Below are 27773 nucleotides of genomic sequence, written 5' to 3'. Positions count from 1 at the left end.
TTATTATTATTTACAAGTTTTTCTATATCGCCAATAGCAGAAACGTCAGTCGTAGGCAGTGTACATCAAATATGCAAACAGTACATCATCATAATAAACATCTTTAATACAATATGACGCAGCAAAGACAACATGTATTAAAAACATATCAATAGAAATTCAGGAAAAAGCTAGATTTAAAAAAATGTACGTTCAACTTTATTTAAAAGATTTGTAATTGGAGAGAGTCCTCACGTCCAAAGGTCACTCATATCCCAATGTGAGTCCGAAGGCACAGTGGCGGATTCCTGATGAAGACCGGCCCGGGGATTCGCCGTCCAGGCCATCCCAGGAGATACCACGTGGTCTGTCGAGCACGACTCTGCCAAGGCCGCGCTTGGCAGACCACGTGACTAGCGCGACCGGCCCACCGGGGATGCCCGATCCCCCGATAGGCCAAACCGCCCCTGCGGAGGCAGCAAAAACTCTAGAAGGGGTAAACTGAAGAGGATAAATTTTAGCAGTAGGATCAGAAAGCAAACTCTTATCTGCCGAGTGAGCGTAAGGCCCGCGATGGAGTGTGCCTAACAATTTTATTAACCAAAGAAACAGGAGAAGCAGAATAAAATGCCTTATGTATAACATCCATAAGTTTAAACTGGATCCTATATTTAACAGGAAGCCAGTGAAGTTGAGACAAGGCAGGAGAGAGATGCTCTTTAATAGGACCAGAAGCGATTACGCAGGCAGCAGCAGCATTTTGCAATAATTGAAGGGATCCAATCGTATATTTCAGCAGTCCTACATAAAAGTGAGTTACAGTAGTCCAATGTATTCAATATGAACGCTTGCACCGCTATTCTGAAATTGGAGACCGGTAACAAGCATTTCAATGGACAAAGCACCCGAAGCTTATAAAATGCTGACTTGAGGGCGGCACACAATTTTCAGTTTTAAACAAAAAGCTGAGTCAATAAGAAGCCAAGATCCCTGATTTCTGGGGAAAACCTCAGTAAGACCCCCTCAATGGTGATGACTGGCAACTCAACCTGCGCCTGATCGCTGCTCACCTATGACCCTAGCCTGGCCTTGGACCACGTCTCCATTCATCAGCAGAGACCCTGCCTACGTCCTGCCAGCCCTAGTGCTCAAAGGCTCAACCTGAGGGGAACGAGGGCTGGTAAAGGTGAAGCTCCTGGCCGGTCTCTGCTTTGCCTGGGTCCGACTGCTGACGTTGAGAACTTGCAGGGCTCCTCCCTACGGGTAGAGCCAACCTCATCTCAGTGCAAGGGTCCGCGGACACAACATCTCTGTTATTTGGCCAAAACAATAATCCTTATTTTGTTCCCTCCTCTCATGTTTAAAAGGGATTTAGTCATCGTCTTTTCTCACTCCACATCTTCCTTTTAAGGGTTCTCTGCAGGTTTCGACTACTTTATATTGGACCAACGTGAGAATTAGTCAACATGAGATTCCTTTTGCGCCTTATCGCATTTGAAGCAGGGACTGTGAAGTCTTGGAAGCTCATTTATTAAAACACCTTTGCATTTTGGTTCAATAAAAAGTACCACGGCTGGAGAAGGATCCAGTTTTCTCCAGGACCAACAGTGCTATTACAGTTCAAAGCACATTTTTTTTGTTGACGTTAAGGTTGGAATGAGTTAGATGCTTTGGTCTTCTGAATACTCTGGAAGATTTTGGAAAATCCTAGATGATTTATATATGTTCTCTGCACCCCCAGTAATATCCCTTTCACCCTGACCCCATCCCATCATTCTTCACCCCATGTCCTCTGCACCCCCCGTGACCCTCCTATCTGGCGTAACATTGGTGTGGTAGGGTTATAGAGTATGTGTATCTCATTCCTGGATGGGTGTCACTGGGAGAGCTTGTCCATAGGCTGAACATGTCCCTGATTCTATCAACATCAACTGCAGGGGAAAATAAATTTCGACAAAAGCGAATCATCAAAGTAAATTTTGTGCATCAGGCCTCCCTCCCCTCACTGCAGCTGTGCTATGTATGGGAAGCTGATGGGCAGGAAGACCCAGTATGCCTTCTGTTTGTGAGGTAAGGTCAGATTTCCAGACTGGCAAAGTGTTTTCATGAATTTGGCAATTAATCATAGGCTCTTCCACCTGGGGAGCTAGTCTGAACTGAGCTGGGAGTTGATATATATATATATTTTTTGTTATTATTAATAACATTAGAATAGAAAGCTAAACATTTCTTTTCTCAATGGATGACAAGGAAAGAAAGTGTCCAGAAGTAATTTCCTCAGAAAGTGGGTATTTATTTAGGTTCAGTCAGAGGGAACCAGCCTTAAAGATCAGAGGCCATGACTCTGTGACCTCTTGATACCAGCTCCCAGGAAACAACCACACATTGGTCCCATACACTACCCTACACAGAATGAAGTTTGATTGGTTACGTAGTAACATATTACTAGAAGATGGCAGAAAAAGAGCAGCTGGCAGGCTGATGCAACAAAGGAGCTTTGTGTGTAGAAAACATGTGTCCCTAAATGGAAGTACTGCTAAGCACTCTCGCATAGAAATCCTCGATGCAGAGAGTTTGCATTTGGACAGCACACCTTTTTTAGCGCTGGAAACTTAACTCCTGGCTCAAAGTTTTCAACAAGTTTCCAGTGCTATTAAAAAAAAAATGGGGAAAAAAAATTGAAAAAAAAAAAAAGTCAGGAACACTCCTGGTAAGTGCTGGCAGCCGCTGTCACTTAGCCAAATAAATACTGATTTGTCTGGCAGCAGGTTGCAGCTGCCAGATAGCTGGATAAATCAGTATTTATTCAGCTATCTGGCACTATTCGCTGTCACTTAGCTAGATAAGTATGTTTTCTAGCAAAGTAGTGGTGAACAGCGCCAAATAGTTGGATAAATCAGTATTTATATTTATTTGCTTAAATGGCAGTGTTACGCACTCCTTGTTCAGGGAACATCACCTTTGGGTGCTAGGGGCCAGTTGGAGTCCAGTGCGGTGACAGTACATGGGAAATCTGAGAACAGGCTGGATAAGGCAAGGCAATGAACAGTCTGGGTTAGGCAAAGCTGTGGACAGGCTGAACCAAGCAAGGCAGAATCTGTGAACAAACACAGGGCAAGGATAAGGACAGGACGCAACAACACCAGGCTTGGACAGGGCAGGACTGGAATAAGACAGAACAGAGGCTGAGCAAAGCAACACAGAACACAGAAGGAATATGCCCGAAGGCAGCTAGGCATATGGCCCGTAGGCTACTGGGTAACAGAATGAGGCCAGATAGGCCACAAGACAGACAAGGCAAGGAGCCAGAAGGCCAGATGGCTGCAGGGCAAGGCTAGAGGAAAAGTAGTGAGAAAGACAAGAGGCTAGGACAAGGAGCCAAAGGCAACTCCATGAATCAACAATGTGGCTATGGCAGGCCTAGATTACATAGGGCAGAGACCAGGGCGTGGTGAGAACAGAGAGGAGAAGTTTGGCCAGCCTGGAGAGTATGGCTGTTGAGGTCCCCTGGTGGAGGGGAAGCTGCAAGATAGGCTGAGACGCGAGACCAGAGGCGAGATGGTGAGGATAGTGCTGAGCGGGGCTCACCAGAGGCTTCTGCTGGTAGGGAGGTGTCATAGGGTACAGTGAGTTTGAGCTGCTGAAATCTTAACAAGCAGCTGCTGCCACTTACCCAGATAATAGCCTGTCAGGGATGCCTCCCCCTTCCCGAGTTAAAATGTGTGCTCGGCCCAGGCTGAATGCACATTTTAAAGTTTATGCTAATTTTTTTAACTCCTGATGCATTTGCATACCATTAGCTTTCTGCATCGGGGAGTTAAAAAATATTTTAAGCTGAGTGTTAAAACCTTGTTCTGAAATCAAATGCAGTGTTTTTTTTAACCCTCACCAACCTGCATTGGCCTGTTAGTTAGTTACTTATTTGATTTAGTCTTATTTTCTTCTAGTTATACATTTCTCTATGCATCCCAGCATCCTGTCGCACTCTTTTGCTACCTTGAAATAATATCAGACAATTACCTTGAGGTCTCTTTCCTGCTTTGTGGTCATCAGTATTTCTCCCCTCCTCCTCCAATCATGCACTGCTGCCTTTTATTTCTGCACCCCAAATGCATTACTCAGCAGTTTTTAGTGAAAGCTAGCAGCCAAGCATTCCCTTTGTATGATGTTATTTGTGATATCATAGCCAATATGTATAGCAGGATTGAGGTAACTTGCAACACTATTTCAAACAAAGGTGCTGAGGGAAACTGCAAAGGAACGGCTAAGCAAATTTGCAAACTAACAAGCTAAAAATAATATTAATCATAGCAGGGACCGAAAGTTATTACCATTTGAAGAATGCTCAGGAGCACATGCACAATCAGTTGCTGGCCTCAGAACAGGTCTCAATGGGCAAGTGTCCAGATCAATATAAATTCACCTTCAGAATGGGCACAAATTGATATCCTTGTAAGCAATGTCAGGCAAGAAGCCAAGGACTGAGTGAGCTTGGAGAATAAATGATCCTGTCATTGTTGCTGCCTGTGCTGTACCAGTTCTGTGGTGGGGCAGTGTGTGTGTGGGAGAAACTTGCATTGCTGCTGTCTATTCTACCTGTTCCGTGCAGGGCTGGTGCAAGAGTATTTGGCACCCTACGGGAACTTTCGGTTATGCACTATCCCTCCCCAGCTTACCTATTGGCGGCAAATCCAGCACAGGGCTTCCTCCTATGGGCAGCGGTGCCTCCAGCACAGTGCTCCCTTTTTTTTTTTTTTTTTACAGTATTAGATCTTGTATAGCACCTCTCTATGCCTCATGCTGTCAGGGATTTTGTCGCCCCCAAAAATACTGGCGCTCTCTAGGCAACCACCTAATTTTCCTAATGGAAGCACAGGCTCTAGTTCTTTGGTGGGGGCAGTGTGTGTTTGTGTGTGTGTGTGTGTGTGAGGGAAGCTTGCACTGTTGCTGCCCAGGCTGTACCTGTTCTGTGGACTTCGGTCGCTTCCGTTGTTCTAACATCTCTCTCTCAGCTCGGAGATGTCTTTCTCCCTGCTCAGGCACCAATGCCTCTCACTGTGCTCTTCAGGGCTGAGATGATGGATGGCAGACCAGCCCTGACCCTCCCCACATGTCATGTGCCTGCGTGAGAGAGATTTAGCTTCAGCTCCACACCCAGCTCAAGGGGGTAATTACTAATTATCTGTGTGATAGATGAGTGAGATGCAGATAATTCCATGTTCTGCTTTCTGCCTCTGGAGTGAGGGCTGCATTCCAATTCCCTCAGTGTAAAAAGACAGCGAGGAACTGGAAGAAGACCCACATAATCCAGAGACAGGGATAGGGGACTATGCCAATACGACTTCCATAGCCTCATTATAAGTATGGGGGGGGGGGGGGGTGTGCAATAAACTCCCATATTGGTGGAAACCCTGTGCAATAATGAATTTATTTCTGAACATTTGCTATTTCACCTTTCCGCAGAGTTGGGTCTCAAGGCAGATTACAATAACTGTAAATTAACAGAGGCAAGAGAACAGCATACAGTCAAATCAGAAATTGCAAGTGAAAGAAGCTTTGGGATCTAGTGCAGGAAATCCCAATCGTGAATAAGTTTCAAGACCCAGTCCTTGGCAGAGGGTTCAGGAAGTTGATTCATTCGAAGACGTGGATCCTGAGGGAAGCAGTTCTGAAAACCCCAAACTGTATTGTGTTGTTGCCTCCCCTGCCCCTGGGAATGCCGCCGTCACACTTTTACTCGAAGACAGGGTGGACAAATGTTAGAATATTGGAATATTACCCTCCATTTATAAAAGACCATCATTGTACACAGGGCTGTATAGTCACGGAGCATGAATTATTATTATCTGTGGACAACCATCATTGCTCTACATCGACATTCATACAATGGGGCAAAACCACTGGGTGGCAGTGGCTGGTGTCATTTGGCTCTGATTTTGGTAAGGCTGGCAATAGGAGAGTCTCTTGGAATTCAAGGACTTTTTTTTTTTTTCTTCCAGACATAGTCGGGACCACAGAAAGACTAACGGGGCTTGGAAAGTGGTTGAAAGAAGGGCGGGGGACAGTGATTGCAGCAGTTCCCGATAGGAAAAAAAAACCCCAACAGAGTAGGGGTAAGGCAAGGGACAATACGAAACTTCGGAAAAAAATGGCTGTTGTTACCGTGCTCAGATTCCGTAGACTTCATTATAAAACGACAGGATCTGGTCAGGTAATGGGAGTGCTCAGTTAGCTGACATGCTCCAGCCTCACAGCTCCTACAGCGTCAGCATGGGCACTGCCATGCGGAGGAGCTGGGTCCTCTTCCAAGGTCAGATCTTCCAGCTGCGGGGGCAGAAAGGGGATCCTGGTCATCTTGTACCATTAAAGAGCAAACAAGATTATTTAAACAGCATCAGTAAACAGACGTGCATGCATACAAGGTCTGGCATAAGCACATATGCAAAAATCCCTTCGAAAGAAGAAAATCATTCAGATGAAAATTCCACATCCAAAGTTGTTAACTGTCTCCATTGGATACCTCCTATGCCCCAGTAGTTTTCAAGTGTCAATACTTGTGGCATGGACATCTGAAACATTATACAGTGCTCTGACTTTGTAGGGTTTTGTAAATTGAGACGTGCCACTGTCATACTGTATCTGTGTCACCATGTGCAGGTTTGGCTATAAGAACTGCCAGATCAGCAGTGCAAGGGAAGGCAAACCTATGGCATGACAGTGATAGCATTGCCACCTCACCCCTCACTGATCCAGTTCTGGTTTTGCCCCGTTGAATGTATGGGTTTGCAGTTCCAATTTTCCTAGGGATGTCAGTGGAAAAAAATTAGTATTTCAAGTCCATGTATGCACTCAGGCAAAACCAAGACTAAATCAGCCTGTTTGGTTGATTGAGGTAAGGTAGTATGGCTAAGCTGCGAAATTTTTAAACCATAAGAATACCACTTCTTATCTTTTCATAAAGCACTTATGAATTTTATATTTATACTTTATTAGAGGGGGCAAAGTGCCTGGCAATTTCCTTCTTTGGGCTTCCAGTTTAATCGGAAAGAGGACTAGAATAAAGCACTATGAACGTTCATTGGCAGCTATCCAGTGGGTTTTATACCCCTTCTCAGCTCACCTCGGCAAGTCCTCGTAGTGCAGGTCTCTGCCAGGGGCCATGCAGCAGGGATCCTTCTGGAAACCTGCAGGCATAGGCTCTAAATCCAGCCCGTAGGTGTCGTCCTTGCAAGATGACCAGGATCCCCCTTCCTGTCCGAGATCTGTGAGGGCTGCCTCCGCAGCTGGAAGATCTGACCCTGGAAGAGGACCCAGCTCCTCCGCATGGCAGTGCCCATGCTGACGCTGTAGGAGCTGTGAGGCTGGAGCATGTCACCTAACTGAGCACTCCCATTACCTGACCAGATCCTGCCGTTTTATAATGAAGTTTACAGAATCTGAGCACGGTAACAACAGCCATTTTTCCGAAGTTTCGTATTGTCCCTTGCCTTACCCACATCCTTTTCCTCAGATTTTTTTTTTCCCCTATCAGTGACTGCTGCAATCACTGTCCTCGGCCCTTCTTTCTCCCACTTTCCAAGCCCCGTTTGTTTTTCTGTGGTCCCGAATATGTCTGGAGGAAAAAAAAAACCAAAAAAAGGTCCTATTGCCAGCCTTACCGAAATCAGAGCTGCCGAGGCCAACTGACACCAGCCACTGCCACCCAGTGGCAGCTTCCCTGAAATGCACCCTGAGCCCTGCAATGAGATTAGCGCCAGACGAGCTCGGCGATCGCCCGAGCATTCATGAGGGGAATCCAGGGGTTTGTGGCAGCGACAGCAAATACGACCCCCCTCCCCCCCCTCCTAGTTGTAGGAGACTGACTCTGTTAGTAATCCAGTAAATGGAATTTTACTCAGATGAATGATATAGGGAATGGAAGGGGAGGGGGGCACATAAAATGCAGGTGATGATTGGGAGTTGGAGAAGTTGTAATTAAAGTCAGATTCAGTGCGCAGCTCTTGCGACTGCGGGGATGCAGAAAGGGGAAACATCTTCCTTACTGGTACTTTTTAAAGACAGATTATGCCCCTTGAAATGGAATCAGACCTGCGGTGTTTCACCGGCCTACAGACTCCTCGCACATTCGTCAGGCTGCTGAAGGTTAACCGTGATTCTCCGTTTGATGGGGGTTAAAGGATTCAATTGAGCAGTGGGTTAGTGTGTTCAGCTGTGACCAGGCATGAAGGATTCTTGCTCTTATCTTGCTGACCATATTTGAGAAAGGTTGACCATGGTATGACAATACTATGACTCTGGTTGCTGACCTATGTTTGGTCAGGGTAATCGTCCATTCTTTCAGAAAAGAGTCTGAAGTCAGTCTATTTATTTATTTATTTATTTTATTTAGACGTTTTTATATACTGATGAACGTTGGGAACATCTCATCGGTTCACATTAAACAAAAAGATCAGCAAACAAGCGCTTTACAGTGAAACAATGAACAGGTGACAATATAGATATAAAAGTTAATCGATATAAAATTAAAGGCATAAAAATAAATAAAGGGAATATAGGAAAGCCTTGGGGTCAGGGAGGGAAAAGGTATATTACAGAAATATATTTATGAGGGAGCCGTGGTGGACAGAGGGGGAAAGGGTGTCGGGAGGGGTGGGGGAGGTGTACTGATCGGGGTATGCTTGTTTGAAGAGGCATGTTTTCAGGTACTGTTTGAATTTTTTTTTTGGGCAGGCTTCTTGGCGTAGGGAGGAGGGGAGATTGTTCCAGAGGCTGGGAGCAGCTAGGGACAGTGCCCAAGCTTTGGTGGAGCTGAGTAAGCGGCCAGGCGAGCCTGGATTGGTTTTGGTAAAACTGGAACCTTTACTGTTCACACAATTACTTCAGGAAGAGCTTTGCTCTGGTAACTTCTTCCTGTAATGCCTTGCTTCCTTTCTCTGACTACCCCCTAGTGGTAGAGTATATACTTACAGTTTTACCCGCATGACAGTTTGGGAACGGTTGATCACGGTGTGACAATAGCTGCGACTGCTCACAACATAATTATATACAGTGCTATCCTTCTGGAAAAAAAAGGTACCCTTAGCTTTGCAGATGCAGGGTTTTTTTTGAGGAGGAGGACCGTAGGACAATCATGCAGGTAGAGGAAAAAGGTGCCAGTACTCAGTATCAGCAAGTACCCCCTGAAAAAAAAGTCCTGATTACATACAATAAAATGGTAAAACAGTACAATACAAGGGATTCAGTTATGAAATATATCAATCATAAAATGATCAAACTTAGGAGAGATTCAAGATGGTGCTGGAGGCGTGAATTGTTTCACCTCAGTGCCGCACTCTTGTATATCACTTTTTTTCTAAATTAAACTTTTGCCTGTTTTATGAGTAATGAAGAGGAAAGAAAAGTTGAGGATTTACCTCGGACTCAGGTGACTAGGCCACGGTTTCTGGGTCCTGTCTGTAAGCTTAAAGGCTTGAGGATTCCCTCATTGTGGAGAGGAAGAAGAGGGGAACTTCACCCCAGCCTGAGGCAGAGGTATTGCTTAGCCCTGAGGACTGCTTTCCTCCTCTAGCTCCAGATCCTGGAAGTGCAGCAGCAGCCACAGAGGACCTGGGGAGGCCTTGTGGAGCCCCTCCTGGAGGCTTCTACGACAGAGCCAGCTGGTGAGGCAGGAAGGGCAGGAGCAGCCGTAGTTGGTGATGTGATGCGAGGGAGTATGGGGGTCTGGCGAGAAAGACAGTGGCTGTTGTGGAAGGTATTGGCTCAGAAAGTGAAGAACTGGGAGCTGGGAGGATAGTGACAGTAAAGAGCTCTGCTCTCCATGGACATTGTATCTAGAGAGACCTAATACTATAATTATGGAGGCCATTTGGCAGGCAGCTGTGTATCCTGAGAAAACAGCGAGTACTAAGATGTGTGGCATGGAAGCCTCTGTCGGAGCTGTTAAGAAACAACCAGCCAAGCTAGAGAAGTCAGCGGTAGAATATGTAGGGAAGACTGAGGCCCTGGAATCCCAATATACCTTATTGCATCACTCCAACTGCTACAGCACAGGATAGTGCATTGTTACATTACAGCTGAAATTATTGGAGAAAAGATTGAGGTGTTTGAATGTGAGGGCTCTCGACTTTCCTCATGTGCCTGCTAACAGGTTGAGAGAGGTGGTCAAAAAATACCTGAGATCCTCATAATTCCCAGGGAGATAATTCTCCCTTTTGAATAAGGTATTCTGTCTTCCATTTAGGAAGCCTGTGAAGGGGTTGTTTCCAAAAATAGTTTAGATCTGACCGCATTCCTGGAGGATTCTGCTGAAGAAGGCGACATCTTTGATGAGACTTTTCTATCATTCTAAAAATAATAAGGTCCATATTCAAAAGATTTATCCGGATAAGTTTGGGAGTTATCCACTTAAATCTGCAAGATTAAAAATATCCCACTGCTAACTGGATACATTTTGTGTGGGTGAACCTTTGCCTAGATATCATTTACCCACATACGAAGAGGCGGAGTTGGAGACGTCCCTGGGGTGCGGTTACACTTTAGCTGGACAGCACAGTACCAGAGTTTTTGGGCACACAGGCCCCAAGTCTCCTTCAGGGTCTTTCGGGCGGTGAAGGAAAGGAGAGGCCCAGTGAGGCTGCCATGGACCCCAGCCCACAGTGGCTGAAGAGGGGGGCCTGACAGGCTGCCAAGGACCCCATTCTGTGGCAGCTGAAGAAGAGGTCAAGAAGAGAGGGGGAGGCCTAGTGTGAGATCCTGTGTGCTTGAGTGAGAGGGAGCATGTGGGATTGAGTGTGTCTATGTATGAAGAAGCCTGTGAGATTGAGAACCTGTGTGTATGTGTGTGAGGGGGCCTGTGGGAGTGTGTGTGTGCGCTTGGACATGTGGGTGTGTGAGAGCAAGCCTATGGGATTAAAAGTATATATGTGAGTGTGATAGTGAGAGAGAGAAAATATATTTATTTATTTATTTATTTATTTATTTATTTATTTAACAGTTTTATATACCGACCTTCATAGTAAATAACCATATCGGATCGGATTACAATTAACAAGAATAAAAAACTGGGGTAACTATTCAAGTAAACGAAAGATAAACAGTAAGTAGGAATGAGTCAAAGTTACAATCAACAGGGAAGAGAACTTGGAAGCTTGCAACAAGCTGGAAAGAAGAGAGTGGGAGCCTATGGTGTTGAGAGCATGTGTGTGTGTATGTGTGTGTGTGTGTGTGTGTGTGTGTGTGTGTGAGGGAGCCTGTGGGTTTGAAAGCATGTGGGTGTGTGTGTGAGAGAGGGAGCCTATGGAGTTGAAAGTAAGTGGATTTGTGTTTGTGAGAGGGAACCTGTGGGATTGAGAACGTGTGTGTGTGTGTCAGAGAGGAAGTGTGTATGAGAGCATGTGTGTGTGAGAGAGAGGAAGTGTGTAGGAGAGCATGTGTATGTGTGTGTGTATGAGAGAGAGAGAGAGGAAGTTTGTATGAGATTGAGAACATGTATATGTGACAGAGAGGGGAAATATATATGAGAACATGTGCCTATATGTGTGAGAGTGTGAGTGAGAGCATGTGAGAGTGTGCAAGAGAATGAACATGTGTGTTACAGAATGTGTGATTACGACAAAGAGAAGATAAAATGTGTGACTCTGTGACTGGAAATCAAAAGTTTCCAGGTATGGACAGTGGAGGAATTTTATCCTTATGAGTTTGGGTATTATTTAATGTGTCTGCTATTTTGAGATATTTTATTGGTGTTTGGTACATTTTAAAACATTTGTATGAGTTTTTTTATTGTGTTGAAATATTTTTATTGAGTTACATAATCCAAATACAACGAAGAAAAATATAACATAGCACGGATCAGCATAGTAATCAAACAAAGCAAATCAAACAATACAAAAAACAACTAAAGAAAACAAAAACACAAAAATAAAACAAAAACATCAGAGAAATACCTGATCTGGAAAACATTAGGAGACAAAGGAGGGACATGCAACATAATCGTCCAAGGGCTTCCATACTTGAGACCATTTACCTAGACGGCCAGTGGCCTTTGCCATAGCCTTCTCATATTTAGAAAATAAACAAACAGTGTTCCACCAGAGAGAATCAGATAAAAACGCACTATGCTTCCAATTGGACATGATATTGTATTGAGCTATTGTTAAAAGAAAATCTATCAATTTACATTGTGGTCGCCGGAGCTGTAAGGACGGCTCGGCACCTTTCAAAATAGTCAAAGCATAGGAAAGGGGAACAGTGACCCGCAATATGCGGGCAACCGTGCGCCAAACCTGACTCCAAAAAGCATAAACCAAAGGACAATAAAAAAACATATGACTAAACGTGGCTTTTGGGGCCGAACAGGACCAACAGACATGTGAGGGAGTAACACCAGCACGATGCATCTTCCATGGGGTCCAGACTGCTCTATGAAGGATAAAAAAAGAAGTCTGAATCAGACTAGCAGACAAGGAAATACGGATACCAGAGGACCAAATATGATTCCACATTGCTGGAGTGACCTCCATCCCGAAGTCAGAAGACCATATCTGGGTCAAAGATCGTATACAAGAACGAGTGGATTTGTATGAGTTTTTAATTATTGGATATTATGCTATTCATCAGCTGCTTTAAACTATTTATTATTTTTATTAGTATTGTTTTACTATTATGATTGCTGTTTTATATTTCTTGATTTTATTGTTTGATGTTTTATGAGGAATGGTGATGTTTCTGTTTTTCCATTGTTGTACTGCATACAAAGTCTGGCTTCTTATGGTTTTCAATTCAGTTTTTGTTTGCACATTTGTTTTTTGATTTTACAGTCTATTTATTCTGTATTTGGTGAGGGTCTGTTTGTGTTTTGTATATATGACCAAGGTGAAGTATTCTGCTGGCATGTAGTTTCTGTATATGGATCTACAGCAGCCTGACTTGTTCTGTTTTCTTCATAGGAGGTATATTAGCGTTTTATGGCCTGATATAATATTTGCAGTATTGCCTTTTCATAGATAAGGTTCTGACTTTTTGAGTCTGGTAGTTACTAGGGTATTATAGTATGGCCGGTTTCCTATAGGTTGTGATGTTTGTAGGATTTTGTATTATACAGTGTTCCTAGTAATGGAGAGTTTGTATTGCTGTTATTAAAGTGACACCAGAATTTGAATATTATTTTCTATAATGAGTGGTAAGGGGAAATATCCTTATTCTGCTCTGTACCCTTTGTTGGGGGAGTTTCTATGAATACAGGATATTGTAGACTTGAGGTACAGGTTTTATGTTGGGATTCTATTTAATGCCTACATAGAATATTTTTTATTGATTGAGGCTCGTGAATAATTGTAGAAGTATTTTGCTAGATGGTTGTAACAGGCCAGGGGTTTCTTTGTTACTTAGAAGGTTCTATCTAGAGACAGCTGTATGGGAATGTAGACCAGAGATCATGTGTGTGATGTCCAATTATGAGTTTTTTATAGGACTGGGGGGGGGGGGGGGAAGGGAAGCTGCTGATTGTGACTGAAGTAATTATCAAAATCTTGGGAGTGGGGGGGGGGGGGGGAAGGAGGGCTTATAGGCCCATGCCCCAGATCTTTTAAGAACCTAGCAATGCCTTTTATCAGAGTTCTTTGGCTAAAGTTAGCCATTTAGACTGGCCGCGTCAGATGCCTGTCCTACAGTGAGCCGGGTAGCATTGTCTGGGTATATTCGGCACCAGAATTAACTGGACAAGTGCGGCTGAAGATCTAGGCAAAGTTGCCTGGGTAACTCCCCCATTCACCAGCCCACTGGATGTGGCCCTCGATGTGATTATAGCTCAGAAAATATGGCTGTTCCCGGATAGTAGTAAAGGTAAAATGTTTCTGCAGGTGCAGCAAGCAACTAACCTCGGCGGTGAATTTTTTTTCTGTCATATCCCTAAAAGTGTTTGATTAAATTACCAAATATTAGGTATATTTTCTTTCACCCTAAACACACAAGAAATTTTCTAGATAACAAGATTACCTGACAATGAGTGTCTTGATTTAATAGATACTCCAGGGCAGCAACAGCCTATGTGATTAATAGTGAAGCCTCCAGTGAGGTTATTTTGGGGTTTTTTCCCCTTGAGTTTATTATTTATATCTGATTCCCAATTTTCTGTAGCATCTTGCCCCTATGTTGAGGACTTAGTAGAGGATAAACAAACATAATATATTGTAATAGGGATTATTGCCTTTTCTTTTTGGGTAAATGCTATATGCTTTACTCTATTTTCTTGTACTGCATGTAACCCCCTTTTTGGCGGGAATCCTAAATACGGGGGTACAGGATTGTCCCCGGGGCCACTTTCTCCTCACCCCAAACAGTTCACCACTTGCCCTCAGGTGCCAGGGTTCTGCCTAGCAGGGAGGGGAATTTTACCTCCAGAGCCCTAGGCACACAGGGCGGACACCAGCACACAGCCTTCTCAATCTTTCTGCTGTTTCTGTCCCAGCTGTACTCACTATTCAGATGTCCTAGCTGTAAGGACTCTCTGAAGACGCTGAACACTCTGTTGGGGTGTTCCAAAATACATTACTGCAATCAAAAATACTTCAAGTTCAATGATCAACATCGCTTCTTCAGTTGATGTCACAAAAAGTAATGTAGGGAGACCCCTAAAATGGACCCCAAGATAGTGCACTCTTTTTAAGTCTGGTGGCCTTACAAGAGACTCTGAGTGGGAGAGATACCCCTTGTGACTATGTTAACCATGTTTTGAAAAACATATACCAGATGGCATTTTAGAGGTGTGAGCATTATATGGAATGGTTGATGTGTTGTTTGGGGAAATAGTGTGTATGTTCCTGTAAAGACTTTGGGCTGTTAATGATTGGGTCATCATTGTTTAGTGGGAGCTAAAAAAGTGAGAACTTTTGCCGAGATTTTTCCCTTTTGTTTCTTGCCCTATTCGGGGAAGGGCAGGTAATAAGGACCTCCAGAATGTAACCGACTGGAGTAGTCAGTCCACAGGCTGGCAGAGCCTAGGGACCCTCCCAAGTGGGAGTGGGACCCTGTAGGGGATCTTCCTCTCAAGGGTAGAGGCCCATGGCCTTGGAGTGGTGTGGACCATGTTTCTTCCTCTTCTCAAGGAGCTACCTGGAGGTGAAGGAGAGACATAACCAGGAGGCAAAAGGGTCATTCCTCCCTCTGAGGAAGTGTGCCAGGAGTTCAGGAGTTGGGTGAGTCCCAGAAGAGGATTGCCCCAGAGAATCCCTTGAAGTGTAGTGATCCAGAGAACCTGCATGGGAGAAAGGTGGAGTGGAAATCGTAAGGAAGGTCGAATATCATAGGGGTGGGAGTAATTCAGGTGACTGGGATTTGCATTTGGTCCTCATTGGATGTGAATGTTGATATGGGTATGCTGAAGGTGAATACCTGTCCTTAACAGGGAAGTAGATCGTCCATTCAAGTTGGTCCATGGAAAAGTAGTTATTTGAGAAAAGAGATGAAAGAGAAGGAATGTACCATTATGACCTAAATAAATTGGGATTTTGTGTTATTCTGGCTGTTTGGAAACTCATGAATTTTGGATGTATTCAGTTAATCTGCTTCACATCCTTGTATATATTTGCTGGCTGGTCCATCCAGAAAAATAAAGTTAACTGTTTGGAAGTTTGCAACTCGGAGTCTGCCGCACTCATTCATCCAGCACTGGGTTGGAGCATGGGCTCAGAGTTCATGGAGGGGAGTTGATGGTTATCTTTCCTGTCCAGTCAGTACAAGAAGAGAATGGGATTCATACACTAAACCTGCAGTTGCTATTAAGATCCACTTCACTAACTGCTTGACCAAACTTAAGAACCCACCAAACAAATTTGGACAGGATGATCGTCAAACAATTGGGAAACTCTATTCCATCATTTTTTGTACCCTGTCAAGGGGTTACATCAAACTGTCCAAAAGTATGTCTTTTCTCAGTTCTATCAGCTAAGTCAGTGTCCTGTAGGTGGCATACCACTGGCAAAACTAATCCAACGCAGAGTGAGCTCCTAGCTCCTATTTCTTTCACTAATGTTAGACCTCTCAGTTAGAAAGTTCCAAAATACAAAAATCAAAATCCTCTCTCCTTCTCATGGATAGGAATTGGTAGCAAAGATTTGTCCCAACAAAACAGGAACAAAACTCTTCTGAAAACTGCAACTCTTATATCTACTGGCAAGACACTGCTGACTCTTCTTTGTATGGCAGGCAGGGAATCACAGTTCTTATATCCTGATCTCCTCCAGGCAGGGGGAATTTCCTTTTGAGGCAAGACCAGGCTCCATCAAAAATCTTCAAATAGATTCTCCCAAAATCTCTTCATCCACTCTCTGGTATCCGGTTGGGGGTCCTAAAAATGTGTAATTACTTCAGCAACTCTCCAGCTTCCTTTAACTCTAACACAAGCTGCCACACTACTCCTTGGGCTCTGCCTGCTTTTATGCAAGCTGCTGACCAATCCAGGCATCCTAAAAGGAAGTGCCTGCAAGGGATGATCGGCAAACTACTACCTCCAATCTAATCTTAATTCAGGGCTTAAGCTAGGGCAATTTAGTTAGTAAGGGACATAGGGGGGGGGGACTCTTACAAGTTCGCATATTGGGCTGCTTATTTATTTTAAGTAATGTAGTTCATGTTTTAATATACTGTCATATCAAACCCGTGCACTAGATGGTATGCAGTATAGTTCAGGTAATACAGTATGGATCAATACAGTAATGATGGTAACAAATTACAATACAACAAAGGTGGTGCAATAGCGAAAATAGATCAATAGATCAGTATAGTAATGGTTGTACAGATGTAGAGACATCTAGGTCACCACTAGATGGCCCTAGGTCCCGGCCCTTGGGTTAGCCAGCTGGTGAGGGGCCTACTATTCCCAATAACAATTTCCCAGAGGATGTGCTGGAGAGTTCCTAATACACAAGGGGCGGGGGGGGGGGGGGGGGGGTTAGGAGAGAGTAGTGTGTGGTCATTTTTGGTTTGAAGTTGAAGAGTGAGGCGATGTTTTTTCTTACTCTTTAATATGAGTTTGGGTCTTCTGGCCTGACATTTTTGTCTGGGAGAAGGATTCCTTTCAGTGCACCCCTGGCCTGTCAGGATCTGCCTCCTATTTGGAAAAAGGACTATTGTTAGTAGTTTATGAGGTATATTTTTTACGGTGTTTTTTTTTTTTTCCAATGGTGAGAGCCTGGTCTTTAGTTACTGGAATAAGGACATTCCTGATCCGGAGGTCAGAGGCAAGACGACTTGCTGAACCACTCTCACTGCCTGTGAAGGAGCAGCAGAGGACGTTTTGGGACTCTGGTAGGGTTTGTCTCTTTTTATTGTCTGTGAGGAAATTTTGACACCACCCTTCTTCACACTGAAGCTGGGTTATAAATGCCCTGCATTCTTCCATCAAGAGAACTTTCCCCAAGAGAGGTCCCCAGGAGGAGTTCAGAGGGCGAAGTAACAGAACGAAGAGCAAAGATCTTTGGAAAACCATCACTGGTAGCTCCACCCTTTGGGACACAGGACACAGACTGGGATTTGAGAACCTCAGATACTATTTTATGGGGACAAGGGGATCCCATATACACCTAGGATTTCCCTGTCCTACTGGAGCCCTTGTCCATTCACTCCACAGAAGAGTAAGCGCTATCCCAAGGACACTTACACAGAGAGGGACGAGGAGTCTAGTGAGGAAAAGAACCCACTTCTAACACAGATGTAACTTGGAAAGGTTTTCAAAGTAATTGGACTTTTCTTATTTTGAAGAAATCACAGTAAACTCTAACTTTTGAATGCCCAGTACTGTGTCCTGTCAGTTCCCTGCAGCATTATCGCAGTTTGGGGGATAATAACGCACAAGGGAATGGGATTCCATTCACACGCCCTGGATTCGGAGGACAGTCCCCCACCCCAGAGATTTAGAACCCAGGAACCGGGGCAACAGGACTGGTAAAAGTAAGACTGGGACTCAGCCCCGGGATTTTTCTGGCCCCAGGAGAATTCCGTTGCTACCCTGAATGCAGGCTACACAGATACGGAGGCAGAGGAAGCGCACTGGGCTGGCTAAGAGATGGGGAGGCGTCGTAGTCGGTTTCAGTGCCCAGAGTGATTAGGGGGTGAGAGGTGTCTTGGGTAGTTTCATTACATTCTGGAATGTAGCATTAGGATTGGTCCAGGACAGGTTCTGGGAAGAAATCATTAAGCAGATTAGCTTAAGGGTGGGTCACGGAAACTGCAACATGTTTTGGGAAAGTGGACCTAAACAGTCAAGCATTGCAGTGTGTTTTGAAAGCAAGGTAATCTGTGATGGCTCTTACTTCAATTTGGGTCCCAGACAGGAGAATGTTTTGTTGCTGGTTTCAGGCACTTTAGCCTCGGCTGTAGATGCAATGCGCACGTGTACATTTTGTGAGGAATGGAGCGTTTTGGCTGGAACTTGTTTTATTATTGCAATTTGATAAAGAGCATGATCAAACTTAAATATCCAGTTGAAAACAGTACAAAAATACAAGTGCAAAACCTAATGGTCATAAAACAGTCAAACACAGGATAATCATAAAATAAAAGCAAAAAGCCATAAAACCATAAAATATAAAGTCATTGAGCTGAAGGTCACCGTGATCAAGAGACTAATACATAGCATAAATCCTGGTTGCCTGATGACAGCTAATAAAACTTTTAATCACTAAAATCAATTATGGAAACTTTTCAGGGCCTTTATTCTTTAAACGTGGTGGCAAACAGCCAAGTTTTCACTGACTTTCTAAATCTGAAATAATCAATTAAGAGGCGAGCCACTTTTGGGAGACAATTCCATGAATGGGGAGCAGCAAAATAAAAAGCTGAATTTATTGTCCCTTGTAGTTTCACCTCGGAGACAAGTGGGATTTTGAGGAAAGCCTCCCAGGCAGGTTTTAAAGCTCAATTTGGAGTGTAGCTTTGTAGCCATTTCTTTACATGCAGGAAACCAAAATTAGGGCTGTAGATGAATTAAAACATCTTGAATTGTGCCCAACAATAGGTAACCAATATGATCCCTAAAGGTCAAGTTTGTCAATAAATGTGCGGCATTCTGGACTACTTGTAATCTCCTGGTACTTTTTAAGGGTAGACTTACATACACAGAGTTGCAGAAGTCTAAATGGGAAATTAGTAACATCTAGATTAGAATTGCTAGGCCAGCCAGAAATAAAAAAAAAAAAGAGCAAAGCTGATGGGCATGATGAAGTTGACCACAACCACATCTAGCTGTTGTAGAAATTCGAGCTTCCATGCTCATGCTCAGTGCTACATCAATATCAGTTCCAAGAGCAGGTGCAGGCAGGAGAATCTGCTGGCTCAGAAGTGCATGAAAGCATTGCTATAGATTCTTCAGTGGTTTTGCAAGCTGATAACCTGCAAGGTACTGTTTCAGGCTTTTCCTCCATTTTATCCCTGCCTCCAGCAGTGACGCTAGACTCAATCTGGGCAGTTTTGGTCAGGCTGGATACTTCTGTTACAGCGGCAGCTGGTGATATATCTAAGCTGGCAGATTCTGTTAAAGACTTGGCAAAAAAGGCAAGGGGATGATTGCAAGAAGTTTATTAAAGATATTGGGGACCTTAAGGAGAAGATTAAATACATTAAATCTATAAATGGTTCCTTGATTCAAGGTAAGATATTTGTTCCCAGGTGTCTGGAACAATTGAACTAACCAGACAACTGAATCTACATTTTAACAACTTTCCCAGATCACTGAGTTCATGCCTCTGGAAAAAAGCACTTTATTGATATTTTGTCTATTCCATCTGATGCCTTTCCATCTTTCAATAAAGTCTATTACATGCCTTAGAAGAAGAAATCTATACAGTTTGGGAATGAGGGTGTTCATAACCTGGAGAAGGACTGAATGCAACTGTTTTGCGAAATGACGCAGAAGAATCCAACTGGGCTACTTTACTGGCTCTGTTTCTATTTAAAGATGATCTGGACTTAGTTTTTCATTCTTTTTTCAAAGGGCATCAGAGAAGTTTATGCGTCAGCATATATTGGTTTTCCCTGATGTTGCAAGATCAACTCAGGAGAGAAGAAAGTTATTCTTAGCTATGCACCGAGAGAGCTCAGCGCTTTTCTTTTGCATTACCCACACAAACGTTAAGTTACATATGCAGGGGCTAATTATGTTATCTTTGCTCCAGAACCATTGAGAAAATTTCTAGATGTGAAGAAGCTTAGTGGTTCAGTTGCTGCTGAGGGAGGTACTGTTAATGAAACTGGGAATGAGTTATAATAACCCGGAATCTTTGTTAAGCCTTTTCCATTTTTTCATTTTTTTGATTTGACATAGACTCACTCCTTTGATATCTTTTTCTGACCTCTCCCTCAGTTTTTTTTTGGTGAGCTATATTGTTGAGTGCAACACCGACAGAAATAGTGGACCCTTGGTGATGTGGTGTGATTGGCGCAGGCTAGCGAGTGAACCCACTAGGCCTAGGAGAATTCCTTAGGCGGGGGCCAGCTGGAGCTTCACTTATAACAGCTGCCTCCCCTGCAGGTTGAGCCCTTGGGTTCTGGTGGCCAGCGGTCTTAGGTGAGTCCTTAGGGCTATCCAATATGAGAGTCCAGGTCCAAATGGAGGTTGGGGCAGGCAGAAGACAGTAGACAAGGATACCTGGCTAGAGGTCGGGGCAGGCAGCAGACAACAGAGTAGATAGATCCAAAGCATAGGGTCAGGTCCAGGCAGCATTCAGGAAAATAAAGACATATCCGATAGAGGGTTGGTCCAAGAAGAACAAAGCGGAAGGCGATCTCGTATAGCCGAGTCATCAATAAAGAAGGGAATCCTGTATTTGTATTACAGGGATAATTTGCCCATAAAGCTCCCCCTTTTTTTTTTTTAAAGAAAGGAATGATTTATCTGCCCATAAAGCGCCCGACTCTGGCAGAGTTTCGTCCTTTAGGCTGCGTCAGGGGCTGTACAATGGTACAATATACAATTTAAAAATAATAATAATAAAAGCACAATAAAAATGAAAGACTATACATATATAATAGATAAGAGATATAAATAGATTATGGCTACTCCAAAAAAGGAACAATAGCAGACAAAGAAAGAAATATGTAGGGATAATGAGATAACCTTATAGGTCAGCAAAGGTACGAATCAATCTATATACTCCTGTAATATTTATTTGCTCAGTATATCCTCAATATTTCCTTAAAAATAAATTTATAGGTGCACAAACTGTTATGAACGCTGCCCGCGGGTCCCCCCGCGAGCAGGCTCACTTACCCATGCTGCCGTTTTCGCCGACGCGGCAGGACGCCGTCGTCGGCCTGCCCACGCAGTCCGGAGGCTGCCTGTGCTTCCTCTGTCTTCCGCGGCTGGAGCCGCGGCCTTCTTCAGGGCTGGGAGTGCCCCCGACGTCATCTGCCTCTTCGCGGCGTTCAGGCTGCAGCCCCGGGCTGGAGTAGCAACATTGTTCCATGTCAAGTCTTCGTGCCAGGTGTCTTCATCCTCTACGTCCTGGTGTTCCTGTCTTCCGTGATGTTCCTTCCTAAGCCATGCCTCGTCTTTGCTCTCAAGCCTTCAGGTCCGGTAGGCCGGGGGTCCCTCAGATGCAGTACTCCTGAGAGGACTAGCCTGCCTGTGGACGGTTGTCCTGTGCTCCTGAGCTGTCCTGTCCCGGATGTGTGTTCCTGTGCTGTCCCGCTCCCGTCGTGGTCCGTGACCAGTCTGTAAGGGCTGTGTAGGGCGCATAATGGGACAGGGTGGTCCGCGACTCAGTCCCGCGGGTGGCCTGAGTAGGGCGCCCTGAGAGACAGTGCCAATGTCCATGCCTCGTGTTGCCTTTATGGATGTCAAGAGTCTCATCTTGGATGCCTCGATCCCAAGTGTCTTCGTCCCTGGATGCCGTTGCATCAGCCATGTGTCCTCGCCATGGATGCCATCGCATCAACCCTAGTCTTTGTGCCATGGATGCCGTCGCATCAACCCAAGTCTTTGTGCCATGTGATGCCGTTGCATCAATCTTCATGTCTTCATGTCAAGGTCCGTCTGCCCTCAACCTCAGGCCAGGCCTGCTGCTCCATGTTGCTCGCAGCAGGTCCGAAAGGGCTCGGAATGGTCGGAGGACCATTCACCTTCCAACATTCTCGGATGTTGGCCATGGAGCTTGCCGGTCTGGCAGAGGGTAGACCATCAGCCATGCGGAGCCACCGTCAACCCTTGGCCCGGCTCAGAAGGTCTGGGTCAGGCTGAGGCCCAAGGGCACACTAAAACACCGTTCTCAACACAAACAACTCAGACCCAATATTAGACACTCACCAAATAGCATATCACTATAAACTGTTCTACTTGTACAAAAAAATTATAATGTGGACTGGATTGTGTAAATGTACCTAGTAATATTAAATAGCTACTGGATCTTATGCATAAAGATATTTGTTATTAATGTGAAAATAAATGCACAAAATGAATCACTAATCTGAAATTTAAAAAAATAAGTTGTTCACATGCATAACCCAGTACATATCTTATAATATAACTTTTGTACATACCACGTTTGCCATTATAATTCTGCAATATTGATTCTATTTATAATTAGTGTGTAGACAAACATAAATATTGTGTCGGTAGAAAATCGCAATTTCTGTTGTGCTGACTAGTGATTCACTCATGTCTTTTGGCATTGTAACAGTATTGGAACTTTTTAATAAGTTTAGTTTTGTTCTCTCTGGATCTGTGATGGGAGGGATCCCCTTGAAGCAAGCAGTTCGCTTTTGCTTCAAATAGGAAGGAAGGGCAGCCAAAACTTCCTCCTAGATATTGAAATCAAAATCTTTCCCTCAACTGAATTTAAAACCGGAGTTCTTCCTTGCAACAGGTCACTAACACCTCCTTCCTCATGGAGGTATAGAGGGCAAGTCTTCCCTAAACTATACAGCCCAGACACAGGTTTCCCCGTGCCCTGGGTCCAGGTGGTGTACAGGCTCTCACAAGGCTCATACCACTTAAAATCTTAAACCGAAAAGTATAACCAGAGGGAAAATCCTAACCAGCCAGGGAGTGGACTGGATAAGGAACCCCTCCGGACCCTGGTCAGAACCACCAAGCAGGGTTTGCCTGGCTCCTCTGACTGGACCTGAAAAAAACTCAAGAAAAACTCCTCTTTACCTCCTAAGTCTCAGCAAACCTAAAGGGACTGCCACCTGAGATCTCTGTAGGGAGCTGCTATATAGACTCTCGGGGGACGGCCATTCCAGACTCCTCAAAGGGAAGGGCTGCATTTGAATGGTATCCTCCCCCTTACACTAACCTGTACTCTCACTAACTGAACTAGCCAGTAGGCTACCCCTGAGCCTTTAAGGGGGGGGGGGTGTGTCTGTTGGTACCCCACCACTCAGGCTGAGTGGTGCTTGACAGAGAGGGCTGTGGACACAGAGGTGGAGACACTCTTTTCACCACGGCACATCTTCAGAAGGGGAATTTCCTTCTCCCCACTCCTGGGCCTAGGGGCACCTCAGAAGTAAATATTGGCCCTCCTTGTGAGAAATCTAGCCAGCACGCCAGGAGGACGGAAAATTGTTAACTGGGTGAGGAACTGGTTAAGCAAATGAAGTCGGTGAATGGTAAACAGTGAAGTCCAGTCCACTCTGGTTAAGGTAAAGTGATCAGTGGATACCTCGGGGCTCAGTGCTGGGGCTTGGTCTTTTCAATACCCTTTCAAAAGGCGTTGAAGGAAAGGTAAGCCTGCTTACAAATTATAGAAACATCTGTAACAGAATAGACACATGGGGAAGATGGGAACGATGAAAGGGGACTTGAAAAACCTAGGGAAATGATAATGAATTTGGAAGCTGTGCTTGAAGGCACTGCCCTAGGGCTACTGCCTACAGCTCAAGCCGGGTTCCTGCCAGCCAGCCCAAGCCGGGTTCCTGCCAGCCAGCTCAAGCCTGCCTGCCCATAGCTGAAGCCGGGTTCCTGCCAGCCAGCCCAAGCCGGACTCTTGCCAGCCAGTCCAAGCCGGGTTCCAGTCCGTCTACGACCCTAGCCGGGTTCCTGCCTGCCGACAGCCCGAGCCGGGTTCCAGCCTGTCTACGACCCTAGCCGGGTTCCTGCCTACCTACAGCCCTAGCCGGGTTCCTGCCTGTCTTCATTCCTGCCTGCTTCAGCCAAGCCTGATACTCGCCTGCTTCATCTCCATCGATCGCCTCGCCTAAGTCCCAGCGGTTGGGCCTCTACTGGCTCCTCCCTGGGGGGCTCCGACTTCCAGGGTGAATCTCCTAAGCCCCAGCGGCTGGACTCCCAAGGGCTCCTCCCGGGGGAGTACCAGCTTCCAGGGTGAAACTGCTTCGACCTGCCCGCCTGAAGTCTGCCTCCCGGCCTGTTCAGTCGAGACCAGTGAAGTCCTTCCCAAGTCTCCTGTAGGCCGGCCCAAGGGTCCACTAGCCCGTATTCACAACAGATACTTCTCCTGACCAAAACTACACACCTAGTTTTCAAAATCCAAAACTATGTGCGTAGTTTTCTCCCCCGAACTAACCTCACCCCACTGCAATGAGGATAAAAGTAGGTGCCTAAAGTAAAGCACAACTTAACCTTCTAGCCTACCCTGTCTTTATCTGAAAAAGGTATTTCCCAGTTATGGGATTCATTGAATCGCATTTCTGTGACAGCCACAATATCTAGATCTGCCTCCACTATTAGGGCTTGCAAATCTGGAATTCTATTCCCCAGCTTATGAGCATTTTGTGCTCAATATTTCTCCTTACCTCGTCTTCCATTCACATGTCCTTGTACCTTCCCCCTTCGCCATCCCTGTTCTTTCTTTGTGTGACACACTTTTGTGTTTTTCATTTATTTTTAAGGGGCCATTGCCCCACTCTCCAAGTAACGACTGCCTGTGTGATAGCCAGCTCCAGGGCTGCAAGGTTTGTGCTCTTCCACAACAACATCAATCAGTGGCCCTAGCTTAGGAGGTGAGTTTCAGGGATCGCTGATCAGATCATGGTGCACTGGTTATAGACAGAGATCAGGTACCAGCAGACTGCTGACCACAAATTCTGCGCTTAGCTTCCCACGATTCACATCCTCCTCCTCCTTTTTCATAAGAAAGAAAAGAAGAAAGATACAGAAAAAGCTCCGTGCAGACAAAGACTATATTTTACTGGTCAGGGCTGGAATATGTTTATGGACTGTCATAACTGTGTGATTTACAGAGCCACTACTGTCTGTGCCTGAAGAAGGATGGGCTCCGTATGGCATCACAATATGCTTCTTCTGCTCCTTGCAGCACTGTTCCTTCGGACTTTAATATTCATGAGCAGTAAATGGCATCTCAATCATGAAGTGGGTCCCTGCGTGGGAGTCAGTGCTGGCAACAACGAACCAGACTTGTGCGTTTGTGTTTCGGTGTCTGCACATGTATACTTGTGTGAGTGTGTGTGTGTGTGTGTGTCTCTGCAGATGTCTCTTGAGTTTACCTGTTTATATGTATTTATCTGTATGTATGTGTTTACCTATATATGTATGTGTTTTGATAGGTCTGTGTGTATCTGTGAATGTCTATATGTGTTTCTCTGCCATTCTCTGCCTTCTGGTGTGTGTGTGTCTGTATAATTAAGTATATGTTTGTTTTCACTTGTCTATATGCGGGTCGGTGTGTCTTCACCTGCATGTATGTGTTTGCTTATGAATCTGTCTCTGCTTTAGTCTAGTAACTAAATTAAGTTACAGGATTTCTGCAGAGTTCCTGCTAGTTGGTGCTTGGCCTTTGTACAAGGTCCTTGTTAGTTCATGGCAGATATGTTATATACACATTTACTCTTCTATGAAGTCCCTGCTAATGTGATTTAAATCCATACTGGGAATAACCTACAAATCGAGTTTGCAGCAGTTTTCATCTGCATAGGTAATATGTCCAAATTAAGAAGGACCTATCTGGCCACTGTACCCGAAGAGTGGAAAATGATATCCTGTCTAATGCCAATTTTTTAAAAAGAGCCCCTCAGTGATGCAGGAAATGTAAACACCCCGGGCACAAAACTGCTTCAAACACTGTCACGTTGATAGCCAGTGGAGCCAGGGGTTTCCACTTTTATTTATTTAAGGATTTTTTTTATATACCGGGGCACGTTAAAAACATCACCCCGGTTCACATTGTAATGTAACATAGCAACAAGCTTTACAATAGTTTAATTTTAAGAGATGTTATGGAAATAGTTTGAACACCCAGAGTATTTACACCATCAAAAAAGTTAAAATAGAAAATGAACTCAACAGCACTTCTATAATCAAATTAATAGTTTAATTTTGCTGGCGGATGGATAATTTTTTTTTCAGGTTCTTCACTTCTGGAAACAAGTTTAATTATTGAACAGAATAAACATTTCAATTATTTCAATATTTTCAGTGATATACAAAACAAATTTTAAATTTTATTCTCACTCAAATATTTTTTAACACAGTATTTTGAATAGAAACTGGTTCCTTTACAAGGATTACTTTTCACCAAGATACTATCAGATAAGTATTTTCCTCATTTAGTTTTTCTGAATGAGAGCAACTGTTATATTTTCAACTTTAATTCAAGAAAATCTGATTCTTTGTGTTAACTTTTTATCATTACAGGCTCTTCAGGATATTCTAGAATTCTCCAACATTTCCCTTCAGGTAAATATGGACAGTTTTTTTTTCTTTTTATCTCGTTTAACTCCTCAGTGACTAACTATGAGCTCTTGTCTATATACAGTATGTGTTGCACTAGCTTACTAATGCAATTAACCAAATTTTGTTACAGTTCATTGAGGCACACTTATCTTTACTTCTGGGTAATAAATTTTGAGAGCGCAGCTTGAGAAAGCTGGATAGAGATCGCTGACCCAGGAATGAAGTGAAACTTTGGTGGCTTGTTATTGGGAAACACAGTGTATTGGCTGGTAGCACCAACTAGACTGGACTGCCGCTCTTGATCACAAAGTCTCAGGACACAATGTTTTACTTACTACGCTAACTCAAATCAAATCAATAACAAATACTGACTTCCTCATATCACCTAGTGTGATATGAGGAAGTGTGGGTCTCAATGTCTAATTCAGACCGGAGTTCTTATTAACAGAAATAAAAAAAAATAATTGTATCAGCCCTTTCTAATTATATTTAGAGGCTCAACTTAGATGATATGTTACAGGCAATTTCTTTGTGAGAACTGATAGAGTAAGATTATAATTAATGATTACTCTCTCTCTCTTTCACATTCCAAACTTATACATTTGCCAGTAAAGACAGGAATAAGTTATGGGACTTCTACATTCCAAATTATTCCAAATATTTTTCCTCTAAGGAAACAACACAGAAGTACCTTTATATACAGATAACGTATATTCAACCCTTCAGTTAAATAAATTCAGAATCAGATCACCAATAATCCACTTTTCCTCACATTCACTTAGCTATCAATGCTGATAACCACCGCAAATCAGCTATGAACTGAAATTTACTTTAACTAAATTTTTACTTCTGTCAGCATTAAATTTACAAAAAATACTACTCACACACAATTTCCCACATTAACCTAGTGTTTCTAAGTGTTTTGGGTGCTCTTCCATGTAAACTAGGCCTCTGTGACAGGATTCTGCGACCTGGTCTCACTCCCTCCGACTCCAGCTCAGCTCTGCCTGCAGTTTCAGCACATGCTCAGTGAAAATTTTCAGCAGAGATCCCTACTCCTCTGATGTCATTTTAAGAAATAGTTCTTATCTACTTCAGGAAATCTACTTATTCTCTAAGGAGCCGCTTAAAAACCCCTCAGCTAAGGAAAACA

At 44.0% G+C, this 27773-nt stretch overlaps 1 long non-coding RNA gene across 1 annotated transcript in view; it reads left to right on the top strand.

The window, feature by feature from the left end:
- The first annotated feature begins 7301 nt into the window (after positions 1–7301).
- The window catches only part of LOC115088768, a 44091-nt gene continuing 23619 nt past the window's right edge, over positions 7302–27773 (top strand). Inside the window, exons 1-2 of the long non-coding RNA XR_003855856.1 lie at positions 7302–7424; positions 26582–26623. This is a non-coding gene — a long non-coding RNA (uncharacterized LOC115088768). The remainder of the gene's footprint in view (positions 7425–26581; positions 26624–27773) is intronic.

This window comes from Rhinatrema bivittatum, chromosome 3, assembly GCF_901001135.1.
Source record: "Rhinatrema bivittatum chromosome 3, aRhiBiv1.1, whole genome shotgun sequence".
NCBI lineage: Eukaryota > Metazoa > Chordata > Amphibia > Gymnophiona > Rhinatrematidae > Rhinatrema > Rhinatrema bivittatum.
The sequence above is the reverse complement of the archived record's forward strand: the minus strand, read 5'-3'. Positions and strand labels throughout refer to the sequence as shown.